Raw genomic sequence first — 14,624 nt, 5'->3', positions numbered from 1 at the left:
TTGTGTTCAAAAAATAATTAGTTTATTTATCTTTCCCTGAATTCCCTTTTAATTTTGCTCTCAACCCCATCCCTTCTTTTTAAATTTTTCATTTATTTATTTATTTTCCCAGCTTTATAGAAGTGTAGTTGACAAATAAAAATTATATACATTCAAGATGTACAGCATAATTATGTGATATACATTGTGGTTATTTGATATATGTATACATTGTAAAATGATTATCACAATCAAATTGATTAGCACTTCCATCACCACACAGTCACTGTGTGTATGTCTGTTCATGTGTGTGTGTGTTTGTGTGTGTAGTGAGGTCATTTTAGATTTATTCTCTTCACAAACTTAAGTAAACAACACAGTATTATTAGTCATTGTTTACTTTTTACATTGTATTCCCTCTTTTAAATGCTCTGGGCCCTCCTTATAAAAAAAAAAAAAAAATGTCCTGCATTGTTGCTACAAGGATGTATTTACTTGGGAAACTCAGTGACTTTCATTAGCTATAGATGTAAATGACTTCTGACAAATCCTCTTTGTAGGGAAGAACTTTCAGGGTATTTAGCAGGTGAAGGGACATGACAACCTTACTTAGAAAGATGACTTGAGAAGAAATACAAACAAAACCTTCTAGGCAACTTTTCTGAAGAAAGAGACGATTTTGGAAGGTTATCCACAAGTGATTGTGAGGTCACTAACTCAAATGCAGTTGGATTTACATTTTTTGATCCAACACTGTCATTGCCTTTGGCTCACCCCATGCAGAAGTATCACCCCAATGATATTGTCCAAGTTAATTTATCCTATAAAAAATTAGGATAGTTGCCCATTTCTGGTGAACAGTGAGTTTTCCACTTCCTAATGGGAAACCATCCACCATGCTCAATTCAACAAATGAAAGGGAACACACTAATTTCTTAGCTCATCCCAGGATATAAGACAAAATCATGAATCAAAGATCAGTGTAGTGCTTGATTCAGCCACCAAATGCCACTATATTCTCAGTGTCATACAGTGATGACACTTGGATTTCTGCCCATGAAACTCCAGCCAAGAGATAATTGCTCATACTCATGCCTAGGCATGAAGTACACACTGGTTTCCTGCTGGAAATCATACTCAGAAAGCGAGTTAACAGTTCTGATCTTCCCAATCTTGGGGTTCTGATGTAGCTTTGATTTTTATTTTCATTTGACTGTGAAAATTTTTCACTCCTTATGTCTTTGGAATTAGAATCTATGACATAATTTATTAGGAGCCATCTATAGAGATACCTATAGACTGTTTGGTAGACAAGAACAATGCATGCAAACGACAGGCACACCTCTGGGCCGCAGTATGCTGTTTTCTCTGTTTCTTTTGAATTTATTGCTACTAGGACTTTTGAAAAATACACTATTAACTGCATGTCTGAAATAAAATTAACTTGGCTGGACTTGCCCTAACAAAAATTTTGGAAAAGTTTATCTTATGTTGAAAAATAGTTTAAGCAAAACACACTTGAAGGAAAAGGGGGAGGGAGAAAATCTCTAAAAATTAAATGTCTTCATTAGTAGAAGTTACAGATAGCTCATTCATCTTTTAGTATGTTATAATCTGACTTTATAAAATGAAAAAAAAAAAATAGTCTAGTGAGAGGTTACCAAGCTCCAGTGGTTATTAAGTATAAACACAATTAATGCATGCAAAAGAATTTTAAAATACATTATGTTTTATAATTGTTTATAATAATAACAAAATAAAGATGACATAATACTTGGATGTTTGAACTTTTACTAATTGTAATATTGCATAGTGCTTGGAGTTATTCTGTTGCTGTTGCTGTTTTCCTAATAAAAGGTTGAAATCTCTAATTTATTTCCTTAAATGCCAAATTTTGCAAAAAGGTCGATGAACCCATCATAGTTCCCCCATGATAAATTTATGTATTCCTCAGAAATGAATTTCACTTAAAACTTTCTGGTTATAAACACAGTTATTTCTGACTGTTCTTGAAAATAATTTTATAAACGGAGCTTTACAAAAGTGAGATTTAGAAAAATGAAAACAGGCAGGGTGCAGTGGCTCACACTTGTAATCCCAGCACTTTGGGAGGCCGAGGCGGGCAGATCACAAGGTCAGGAGATCGAGACCATCTTGTACAACATGGTGAAACCCAGTCTCTACTAAAATACTAAAAGTTAGCTGGGTGTGGTGGCACGTGCCTGTAATCTCAGCTACTTGGGAGGCTGAGGCAGGAGGGTCCCTTGGACCCGGGAGGCGGAGGTTGCGGTGAGCTGAGATCGTGCTACTGCACTCCAGCCTGGTGACAGAGCAAGACTCCATCTAAAAACAAACAAACAAACAAAAAACAACAACAAAAAACAGGGTAAAATTAACAGAACGTAAAATAGATTGGCTAATTTATCCATAAGAGAATGGGAGAGTGGATCATCGATTTGAAAGTTATAACAAATGAGATAAATATGGAAATTATATTTAAAACTACAATGAGAAAACAGTTTATAGAACCCATGGCCTGTGGCTATGATGGACCACAATTAGGAGGATAGCAGCATAGATCTGAGAGGTAGACTGGGTTCACTGTCCTGAAGTAATTCTGTTGAACCGTGTGTGCTCACAGTCTTGCACCTCAGAAAGATCTTGTTCCTACTGAAGAGAACAGAACTGGCTAGAAAAAAAATGCACTGTACATTTTACAACGTGTACGATGGGCATCTTCGCATTTTTATGAAGCTGATGGTAAGAATGGCTTCAAGTGAGACATCAAGTGGAGATGGGTTTGTGATAGGCGAGATTTTTTGAGTTCAGAAGGCAATTATCATTACAGAATCCTACAAATGTAACAAAGAACCCATTACTTTTTGTCCTATCTGAACATTTCATATTTCAAAATGAACAGCTCTAACAGTTTTGCAATTACAGCAAGGCGTTATCATGACTCTTATGTCCTGGCTATTTACCAAGGCTCCAACTTCATCCAAGGTCACTTTCTGCCTTGCCTACAGCGCTGCGACTACCCTGGTCTTGTTTTAGTTCTTCTTTATTCCAAGCTCTTTTCCTACATCTAGTCTCACATTTTTCTTCAGATAAAAACATCAATTGCTTTCCTCTCCTCTCCTCTCCTGTCCTCTCCTCTCCTCTCCTCTCCTCTCCTCTCCTCTCCTCTCCTCTCCTCTCTCCTCTCCTCTCCTCTCTTCTCCTCTCCTCTTCCCTTTCCTTTTGCCTTTCCCTTTTCCTTTTCCCTTTCCTTTCCTTTCCTTTCCCCTCCCTCCCTCCCCCTTCCTTCCTTCCTTCCTTCCTTCCTTCCTTCCTTCCTTCCTTCCTTCCTTCCTTCCTTCCTTCCTTCCTTCCTTCTTACTCTCCTTTTCTTTTTTTCCTGCTTTCTTTCTTTTTTGCTCTCTTTCTTTCTCTCTTAATTTCCTTTCTCACCTCCAGGTCCCACCCATCATGTCACCTCCCTGCCTTCATCATTGAAAATAGTTTTCCCATCATACCCTCTAGTATTATCTGCCTCAATATCCCATTTTTTCCCTAAGTCCTGTTTAAATGAGAAGTTAGATTTGTATATATTTATTTTGTACTTTTCATCTCTTTCTTTCATTAGAATGTAGTTGCTATGAGAAGCAGAATTATAACCATTTGTTCAAGGTTGAATTATCAGTATATAGTAGAAATTGAATACTACTAGTGATTTTTGGGGAAAGACAACCATTGAATTGAACGGCTGTAATGAGAACCAAGTCAATACAACATGCTACATCTCTGTGCTATTCTAGTGACCTCATAGGAGACCATGGCTACCTAGGAAGTGTAGTGCCAGTGAAAAAGCAAACCTTTATTTTCCCATTAGGTCAGGGAATAAAAAGCATTTGGAAAACAAAACAACCGAACTGCAACTAGAGAATGTTCTATTAACTACTAGAAAGTATAATAGAAGAAAGTTAGAAAGATTGATAGTAATATAAAAGAGTGGAGGACATAAAAATAATTTAGCAAAATTAACTTCATTGAAAGAACTTTACTCCTCTTGGATTTTTCTGGAATTAATCTGTAATTCTTACGCCAAATAGGATGTAACTGACTCGGGGTTGCGTATCTTTTAGGAAACATCCATGTCTGATTGGCATGAAGGTTATGAGGAGAACGTGATCACAGCCAAGGTATTCTTCTTAACAAGGTGCATCTTCACAGATTCTAAGTTTGTTTTATATTCACTGCTACATTTCTCTGGCAATATTATATAAGAGGATTTTTTCAAAAAAACAATGTTATCAATTTAAGAAAAAAAAACCAAAAATTTGGGAGCTTGGACATGAAAGATTCTATTCCTCTAATATCAGAATATGAGAAAACAGTTTGCTTTCTTTGCTCGCAGATAATGAAAAAATAAATTTGGGGAGGAAAAAAAGTAAAATTGGTTGTTTGGTACCATGATGATAGAACTGTTGATTTGCTAAATATTTGATTCTTTAAAATATGCCTTAGTGCTCTCAAAAAGGTGGAGTCTGGTTTATTAGGGACATGTTATACATTTCACAAGAAAACAGAACTTTTCAATAAAACATCTCTCTATATCAGATGGCATTGTTCTTATTAAATGTACTGGCCCAATGTATCAGCCGTGAGCTTTAAAAAATGAGAAAATGAAGGCCGGGAGCGGTGACTCACACCTGTAATTCCAGCACTTTAGGAGGCTGAGACAGGCGGATCATTTGAGGTCAAGAGTTCAAGATCAGCCTGGCCAACATGGTGAAACCCAGCCTCTTCTGAAAATACAAAAATTAGCCAGGCGTGGTGGGGAACGCCTGTAGTCCCAGCTACTTGGAAGGCCGAGGCAGGATAATGGCTTGAACCTGGGAGAGGTTGCAGTGAGCTGAGACCATGCCACTGCACTCCAGCCTGGGCAACAGAGTAAGACTTTTGTCCTTAAATAAATAAATACATAAATAGAAAATAAAGACATTTTGAGGGTGCACATTAGAGAGTTTTTATTTTTCAGAACTGCCCATAGATAATTTTAATAGGTAAAACCAAGGCAAGTGCTACACATATTTGTTCACTACAATTTCTACAGAATCAGTGGAATGCATATTGCTTTCCCTATGAACAGGTCAACATGATTTTCCTCTCCAATACCTTCATTTCCTTTTCTTAGTTTGTATACGTATTTGAATGTGTGCGTATGTGTATGTGTAAAAAAATGATGTATACACTCCCACTCATACTGGAAACAATAGAATACAGATTCCTTATTTCTCTATCAGTGAATCTCAGAAAAACTTAAATTTCCTATAAACTTACTGTAGGGGAGAATGGATTTATAGGAACCCATCTCAAAGGGTGTTCCATCATTCCCCTTCCCAATGCAGGTCTACTTGAGGTGCATAGAGATACGTATCTATCTCTACTGATTTGGGAAAATGGCCCCCACTCTACCCGCTCTGCTCTTTCTTGTTTCAGATAAATTCCAGATGACTCACAACTCAACTGAACTCTGAGCTGTGGTTTCACATCTTGCCTTATATGTTGCTGAATCTTGAGGCTCGTGGATTTATCACTCATGGAGTATTCATAGTATAGAGGTTCTCTTTCCCCAGTAACTTGGCTCCATTGTTACTTCAGAACTTCTGAGTCTCAGAAATGCCACCCTTCAGGCCCTAACATAGACCATCCATGTTAAGGCATCCATACCAAGTCTACCTATTCCCTCACCATAATGGCTCCAGCCTCTCCACAAGTTTGGCCCTCATGCCTCAGCTCTTTCTCTAGAGCCATCTCAGTACTTCTGGACCCCTCTTCCACTCTGTGTGGGCTTGATGCTGTCTCATGTCTACTGTCTTCTGAGACATACCAATCTGATCTCTCTCTCCCCAGCTGGGAATGTTTGTTAGCAATTCCTTTTCAGAGGGAAGAACTTTCAGGGTATTTAGCAGATAAAAGGCAGCACAACATGATTTTTAAAAGCAGACCTCAGAAACAACCAAATACAACTTTCTAAGTACATTTTTAGCAAGGATGGAATTTTAAAAAAATTATCTATAAGTGATTGAAAGGCCACTAACTAAAGCATACCTGATATGTATTTTTTGATCCAACATTGGCATTTATCTTACTAGGTACAAAATTCTTTGGAATATTGAGATTCTGATATTGCCGTTGACATAGTCAGAATATGAAGATTGTTTTTGCCAGTGGGGAAAAACAAGTCACTTTGAAGTCAACTTGAAACTGAACAGTGATTGCATTATTCTGGGCTGAATGTACCGTATTTTTACCTGGGGTGATAAATTTCATGGCCAAGTTGTCATGGTAGAATGAGTAAAAAGAAAGAAATGGACTTACCAGGAAGAAGAGGTACCCGGGGGAAGTATTTTTAAAATAGATTTTTGGTATCATATATCACACTTAAATTGGATAGCATGGAAGTATTCTATTCAACATGATTAGTCTAATTGATCAATTAATAAGAAAAATCATTTAAGTCATATAACTCATGAAATGTTTTATAAAGATACACTATCTAAGCTGTCATTCATTTTCCAATATTTTGAAGTAGGACTAAATTTATTTTAATGAGTTTGCTGATTAAAGAGCTATGTTCTTTTCTTTGCATAAACTATACTCACAATGTGTTGTCATTTATTTCCCCATTGTTTTTTTTTTAAATGAAATGAGATCTCAGACATATTTGTGAAACAATGCAAGATTACAGTCCTCAGAGGTCTTATATTCTCACCCCCAATCTTTTTTATTTTTCTCTTTCTGCACATAATTCAAGAATATTTTTTGTAACTTGTCTTTATTAGTATATTTTGAAACCATTAAACATAGTTTTCATAGGAACTGCTCTCTTCCCATGCTCATATTCCATTAGATTATATAAATAATGAAGGAAGTAATAAAAAAGTACACTTGGAAAAAAAACAGATCTGGGAAGAAAAACGATTCTTGGTAAGTATGGAGCTTATCTGGAGGTAGCATAAATGTGAGAATACTAGAATATAATTAAGTAGCCTTGGGCATTCTTCAGATGATGAACATAGTTTTATGTTTTGCAATGTAAATTATAATTCTTAGTTAATCCAATGGGTTATTTTAGTAGGGACCAGTTAAAAGAGATTCTACTGTATTTACACACTTATTTTTTGGCATGGTAATAACTATCATGAATATATCACATATTTCCTTCCTGTTTTCTTTCAGTTTAACTAGATTCAACAGCTTTTGGAGCACCTTCTCGTGGGCACATACTCTACTACATATTGAGAATATCATGTTGAATAAGGTCTGGTCCCTGAATGCAAAAAGGGTCCAAAAAGGGATAACAAACACTTTTTTTCCATGCTTAGAATTCCACAAAGACAAAAATTTAAAATATATGGCTTCAACTATTAGAAATATTTCCCCATCTCACTTACTTTTATATCTTTTTTCCAGTATTTTATGTAATATTTTCTGCCTAATTTAGACCAAGTTTTAAAAACATAAAAATTGCTGGAAAACATGTGTGCCCTTATCACTGATTGTCAGTCTATATCAGTTACAATTTTTTCTTATTGTTCTTCACTCCAGTGTGAAGAGTTAAGTTGAAATCTCTCTCAATCCCCTGAGATATCTGATTCATATATGTGGCTCTGAAATACCGTGATAACTTTACACCAGCAGGGCGTCCAATGCTATTACAGATGGTTTTCACTTATGAACTACTATATGCAACATGCCTTATTCATAAACTCTCCATTAACATGGATAATGAGTAGGTAGGTGACATTATTTGATCTTACAGCATTTCTGATCAATATTAGGCCAGTATTATTTTCTGACTTTCCTTAATTTTTTCAAAATATATGACAAACAAAAAATGAAATAATTATTTAGTGCTTAAAATGGTCCAAATATTTTTTTTAAACAAGACTGTATTCTTAAGTCTTTGCAACTAGGACAAATTTTATTTGAAGTTTCAAAATTATAAAAGCTTTTAGTATTGTACATTTCTTCAGTGGTTCCTTTAACAATAAATTTATGATGTTTTCCAGTCACTTTTTAAGCTCTTTTTAGTTTCAATTAAGACTTGGTAGAACATATTTTTTAACTCATATATGGAGAATGTAAACTTTAAATAGAAATGTAAATCACTTTCTTTAGAATTTTTTTCTACTTATCTTTAGCATGTTTTATTCATCTTAAAATGTCTACCCCAATGCCTGACACTAATTTGGCACTCAAAACAATTTATTAAATGTATATTTTTGTACTGAAATACCATAACTTCATAGGCAAAGCTTCTCTTGTTTTAAATAATTTTTAACATTTTTTCCATTTTTTAAAAAAGATAATGGAAAAATTTTTAAAAAGAAATGTAATGCTAATAGTGAGCACAGCAATTATCTAGTCCACCTTCTCCAATTTTCAGATGAAACTGAGAGCTGAATAAATTAAGTGATTTGACCAATGGCAAATTAATCTGACTTCAAACTCTTAGATGAATTACTAATCCATGTAGCTTATTTGGTTCTAAATTTTGATTTAACCAACAAGTATTAGAACTGTGCAATTATAAAGGCACTATAATAAGTGCTGCTCTTAAAAAAAAAAAAAAAAAAAAATAGAAGAGGCCAGGCACAGTTGCTCATGCCTATAATCCCACTATAATCCCAGCACTTCGGGAGGCCGACGCAGGTAGATTGCTTGAACCCAGGAGTTTGAGACCAGCCTGGGCAACATGGTGAAACCCTGGTTCTACAAAAAATACAAAACAGAGTAGCCAGGCATGGTGGTGCATGCCTGTAGTCCCAGCTACTCAAGAGGCAGAGAGGGGAGGATTGCTTAAGCCCAAGAGTTAACGCCTGTAGTGAGCAGTGATTATGGCACTACACTCCAGCCTGGGGGACAGAGAGAAGAAGGAGGAGGAGGAGGAGAAGGAGGATGAGAAGAGGGAGAGGGAGGGGAGGGGGAGAGGGAAGGGAGGAGGAGGGGAGGGGAAGGGAGGAGGAGGGGTGAGGGAGAGAAAGTTTCCTACCCAGGAAAAGTTTGTGAACTCTGAGTAGTATTTGGGAACTACTAAAATTTGATTTTCAAGATCAAGACTGGGGTCTGGGCTGGAAATACTGGTTTAAGAGTCATTAGCATCCAATCATTATAACTAAAAAGCATGTAGTGAATGAAATCACACAAGGAAAGGGGATAAAACAAAATAAATAATAGAACTAAGGATAGAGTCCTGATGGAAACATGCTCTAGGTGGACACAGGTATAAGTTCACTTTCTTTCATAAAAGAATACTGAAAACTAGGTAATTTATAAAGAAAAGAGATTTATTCTTACAATTATGGAGGCTAAGCCCAGGTTGAAGGCTGGATCTGTGAAAGCCTTCTTACTGGTGGAGACTCTCTAAGGAGTCCTGGGATGATGCAGGCTATCAGGTGAGTGGGCTTGGCAGGCTCACACACCAGCTCACATCTTTTCTTCTTCTTATAAAGCTACTAGTTCCCCCCCCATGACAACCCATTAAGCCATTACTATATAAAAAGATTAATCAATTCATGAGGGCAGAGTCCTCATGGTCCAGTTACTTTTCATAATCCCATCTCTCAATACTTGCACATGGGGATTAAGTTTCAACAGGTTTAAAGGGGACATTCAAATCATAGCAAGACATATAGGATGAAAATCAAGAAATATATATTTTTAAAATCTTGATGGGGGACACAAGATAATCAAGTAATGAGTAATGGGTGGTTTTATATACACTACAGAGATCCAGTTAGAGTAGAGAATTAAAAGACATTATTTAAATAAAAAATTCAGAATCACTGGAGATTCTTGCAAAAGTGCTTTTGCTACTAAGGGAGTAGCATATTGAAGGTTCAAAGTGCAGATTCAAAAGATATTGAAAAAAATAGAAGGGAAGGAAGATAAAAATCAATGATCAATATTTTCCAGTTTTTCCTGCTACCTTCACAGGTGTTAATAGCTATTACTTGAAAAAATATACAGAAAAAGGTTGGGACATAGCACCATGGTGAAATAACTTGGGAAGACAATTTAACGTTATTTTTACTGCAAGACTTCTCAGAAAATTTGTTTGGCAAATGGGAACAAAATATATCCACAAGAGTGTGTATTTGGTAATCTAGATTTTATTAAATGAACATATTTGGGGATTAATATTCTACATTAGTTACTTGGGAAATTTTGTTTTAAAAGTTTAAGAAACCCAAGGTATTTGACACTACACAGGAAGAAAGGAAAGGAAGGAAAAGAGAAGAGAAGGAGACCAGCACAGTGGCTAACACCTGTAATCCCAGCACTTTGGGAGGCCTCAGTGAGTGGATCTCTTAAGCTCTTGACTTCAGGAGATTGAGACTAGCCTGGTCAACATGGTGAAACCCCATCTTTGCTAAAAATGCAAAAATTAGCTGGGTGTGGTGGCAAATGTCTGTAATGCTGAGATTGCACCACTGCATTTCAGGTTAGGTGACAGAGCAAGGCTCTGTCTCAAAACAGGAAAGACAGAGAGAAAGAAAGAGAAAGAAAGAGAAAGAGAAGAAAGAGAAAGGAAAGAAAGAAAGAAAAGAAAGAAAGGAAATAAATAAAGAAAAAGAAGGAAAAGAAAGAAAGAAAATTTGATAGCTTGAAGAAAAACTTTGTATGAGTTGAGGCATGAATTCTTTCTAGCACTGAATAGGTTTAACTAGATTTGAAGTATTAACATTTCAATTATTTTGTAGAGGAGGAAAAATAATATTTTCCTTATACACTTCTAGGATCTCAGTTGATGCCTATAAGGAAAGACAGATTAGCAAAAAACAAAAAACAAAAACAAAACAAAACAAAAAAAACACTGTTTTAAAAATTTTGAAATGGAGTCTCGTTCTGTGTCCCAGGCTGGAGTGCAGAAGTACAATCTCAGCTCATTGTAATCTTTGCCTCCCGCGCTCAAGCAATCCTCTTACCTCAGCCTCCCAAGTATCTGAGACAACAGATACGCACCACCACACCCAACTAATTTTTGTATATTTTGTAGAGATGGGGTTTCACCATGTTGCTCAGTCTGGTCTCGAACTCCTGGGATCAAGTGACCACCCAGCTCGGCCTCCCAAAGTGCTGGAATTACAGGCGTGCAACACCATACCTGGTGCATTTGCTTACTGTAAGTTTAATGTGACATGGGCTACTCTATAATGAAATGAAGATCCCAAAGAAAAAATGGTTAAACCCGACTCTTTTTATACTAGGTTTGATGAAGAGACAAAGTTATGAAAAAATATGGTAGGATTAGGGAGTGTGAGATAAGAGTAGTAAACTGGGGTTAACTTATCAAGGCTTGTTCATTTAGATACCTCTCAGCCTCTCTCTCTTCGTCTTCAGAGATAAGGATACTGCTTTCTTTCTCCCAGGTATAGGAAGGGCACCTCTCATACAAAAGTCTTATGATTTCTTCAGGGAAAAGTCAGAGTCATTCCTGAACTCACTCTTTCTCAAATTCTTTCAGCTTAAAACATTCAATATATCAAGGTGCCATATTTTGGGGTAGTATGTTCTGAACCCTATGATTTCTCCATCTGCAACTTTTCCCCAAAAGTTTTACAGCCCAGAAACTGAGTTGGCAGATTGTCCCATATGTCACTGAACCAGTCTGTCAGTCCTGGGATTAGATTCCTCTGCTTAAAGAGTTGTGTCTTATTTCTATCTTATTTAGATTCCTCTGCTTAAAGAGTTGTGTCTTATTTAGTATTGGCGGAAGTAGGATGCCTACATAAGTTAAACCTCTATGAGGTGTAAGCAATAAGGTATTTAAGTAGGGGTATTTCTATGAAAACACAAATTTAAAAAGGTTAATTGTTAAAACAAGCTATAAACTCAGTTTTTGAATCCAGAGTGCAATTAAAAATTTTCTAGATATTGAGTTGAAAGTATCCTGAGATGGTGGAGTGACAGTAACAGTGGACATCCAACACATTTTTTGGTTTGCAGTTTGAATGCCTCTAGTGATGGCACTGTGTCTTAGTCTGTTTGTGTTGCTATAAAAGAATACCTGAAGCTGGATAATTTATAAAGAAAGAAGGCTTATTTGGCTCACAATTCTGTAGGCTGTAGAAGCAGCATGGCACCAGCATCTGCTTTTAGTGAAGGCTTCAGGGAACTTCCACCCATGGTGGAAGGCAAAGGTCAGCAGGCATGTCACGTGACAAAGGAGAAGAAAAAGAGAGAGAGGAAGAAGGTGCCATGCTCTTTTAAATCATCAGTTCTCATGGGAACAAATAGAACAAGGGTTCACTCATTACCACAAGAACAGCAGCAAACCATCCATGAGGGATCTGCCCACGTGATGCTAACACCTTCCATTAAGCCCCACCTCCAACACTGTGGATGAAATTTCAACGTGAGATTTGGAGGGTAGAAATCTCCAAACTGTACCCCACCAATATGTTTATTCTCAGAGCAAAGTATGGAAGTGCCCAGTTTCAGCTTGCAAGGCTTTTTTAGGTATTCCAAATAAGGATGTGAGCAATCAGGTTTTAGCTTTCTGTGGTGCCAAATCAGGGGGGGTAAAAGAATCATGTAAAATGTTAGAGTTGTAACCACATTTTCAAGGAAGCTAAAATAATTGATCAGGCTCCATCCAGTTTACAGTGGATAACAACATTTCAAATGCAATGAACAGTGGGAATGGAATTGTATAATTCAGAATATGTGATATAGTTTGCCATTGAAACATAATTTTTGTCTCTCTAGTCACCTCCATTTCTATCAAAGATAATCAAAGTAGGACCAATTTGTTTGCAAACTAAGTCTTCTCTCATTACACATGGCCTGTTACTTACATATGTACAGAAAAAAACAGTAATTTACTATGTGAGTTTTTTTTAGCTTGCTTTGCTGTAATTTTTTATAAGAAATCTCAGATTGGACTTTTAAAAGCCTCTTGAGGCTATGAGGACAAGCTGGGAACAGGGCATTAGACTCTTCCTACAATACCTATTGGTTTGAGTGAATCCCTGTTTTCTTGAGGTTTCCAACATAATCTGAGATTCTTGGAACCGGCAGAAAGTGAGCTCCTTTACTCACCCATAAGGCTGTGAATCCTGTAACTAGGTATCATGCCAGTTTTTCCAAGGGATTTTATAAGCATTGGCTCAATAAAATCAGCCTTAGTTCCTTAAAACTCTCTGGTCATATCTGATTCTTCTGATCCTGTCCATAACATTCCAGTCAAAGCCTTGGTAATATAACCAATGTTGACAATTACGTCCTGTTACAAGGAGAACAAATTCTTATTAAACTTAACGCAAATAATTGTATTGCTACAAAAATAAGAATACTCAATAGTAGTTTTTTATTCATGAAGGGATCAGTATGGATAAAGGGAAAATATTTCATTTTTTTTATAAAGGCATAATTTATCAAATAGCTGTAAGCTGTAGATGGCTTAAGAGGAAAGGGAAGAAGAGTTCCTTAAATCTAGAAAACAAAACATTTGAGAACCACAATGTTTTTAACAAAAGGGCCGTAAAAATCATAAGCCCTTTTTTTCCAGTTAATTTAGTCCCATGTAACCTATAATTGCATTACCAAATAAGAAGTGATTATAAACCTTCATGTTATATTTGCATAGACATGTTATTAATACACGGATCACAAATTGTATGAAAGTCCTAGAAATGTGTCAGTGTCCTCACTTTGTAATTTAAAATATCAAATAAATATAACTAAATATTTAGTAACTAATTATTAAACATTTAGTAACTATATAATTTAACATATCTAATAAATCTACTTAAATATTTCTCTCTTTACAAGATGAGAAATTATTTCATATTTTCTAGGGGCTCTCTGGAAAATCTCAAAGCTAGTTTGATGTCAAAAAGACTATATTTAGCATTTGATTTTGAGAAGTTTGTCAAATATGTTTAAATATTTGAACACTTGATTTAGTAGAATCCCAGATTACTATGAAACAATAGTTATCCATTTAACCAAAGTGATAACTATTTTAAAGGCAAATACAGAAAGTAATATACTTGCCAAAAAACAAACAAAACCCCAACTCTTACTTTATTTTTTAATATTGAGACTGAGCTTTTTGAAGTAATCAAGGTCTGTGAAGCATAACATAAAGCATGGGAAAATTTTTTTTGATTAAACAGGATTTTTGTTTCTTAGGCATATTACTTAATAGATAAACAAAAATATTTTTTAAATAATTCAAGAAATCTTTATCCTTTTAAGAGAAAAAGTTAAACTTTACTTTTGCATAGGTATTCTATTGATTTAAAAGCTAATTTTAAAACTTTATACTAAATTCATTTAAGTCTTAGCCAGCTTAATTAACTACATGAGATAAGATATCTTTTATGCAAGCCTTTTACAACTTTCTATTCAGGATTTGTCTCTACTTAATTCTGGAAAAATTAGTCACCTGACTTTTGAATAAAATTACTCTATTTTTTTCTTAACAATAACTCATCTTTTATATCTCGTATATGTTCTTGTATCCATATCTTGTATGTTTCTTTGTTAAAAATATATCCTGTGTTTGTTGCATACAAAGTTTTTCCTTTATTATTTTTAGTAGTTTTATTTTATATATTGATTATAATTTTTAGCCATTGGTATCCTTT

The sequence above is a fragment of the Theropithecus gelada genome, chromosome 2, assembly GCF_003255815.1.
Source record: "Theropithecus gelada isolate Dixy chromosome 2, Tgel_1.0, whole genome shotgun sequence".
NCBI lineage: Eukaryota > Metazoa > Chordata > Mammalia > Primates > Cercopithecidae > Theropithecus > Theropithecus gelada.
This window is presented reverse-complemented; position numbering follows the sequence as displayed.